This window comes from Acyrthosiphon pisum, chromosome X (assembly GCF_005508785.2).
Source record: "Acyrthosiphon pisum isolate AL4f chromosome X, pea_aphid_22Mar2018_4r6ur, whole genome shotgun sequence".
In the NCBI taxonomy this organism is placed as follows: domain Eukaryota; kingdom Metazoa; phylum Arthropoda; class Insecta; order Hemiptera; family Aphididae; genus Acyrthosiphon; species Acyrthosiphon pisum.
The window spans coordinates 113,335,183-113,335,472 of record NC_042493.1 but is presented as its reverse complement, the minus strand read 5'-3'; the positions used below and the strand labels follow the sequence as shown (position 1 = coordinate 113,335,472).

General features: G+C 22.4%; 1 protein-coding gene across 2 annotated transcripts in view; it reads right to left on the bottom strand.

Annotated features, from left to right (window-relative positions):
- Positions 1-290, bottom strand: part of LOC100168899 (tRNA selenocysteine 1-associated protein 1-like) — an 8,520-nt gene that overhangs the window by 6,120 nt on the left and 2,110 nt on the right. The window lies entirely within an intron of this gene.

Sequence of the window (290 nt, the reverse complement as noted above, 5' to 3'; positions counted from 1 at the left end):
GATCATGTTTGTAATGTTGCATTTCAATTTAAAAACTTCATATTATACATTTTTCACTATTTATTTTTCTAACATAATTTGTAGTTATTGAAGAAATATATAAACAACATTTTTGACAAAGGTTGGTTGCTCAATAGTCAATACACAGTCAAATATTAACCAAATATATCATAACACATTATGTTAAAACAAGAATGATATTCACTTGCAAAAGAAAAAAATTAGCAAGTTGCTAAAAACAAGAAAACACCAAAAAAACTAAATAATTTTTCAAAATTAATTTGAAGCTT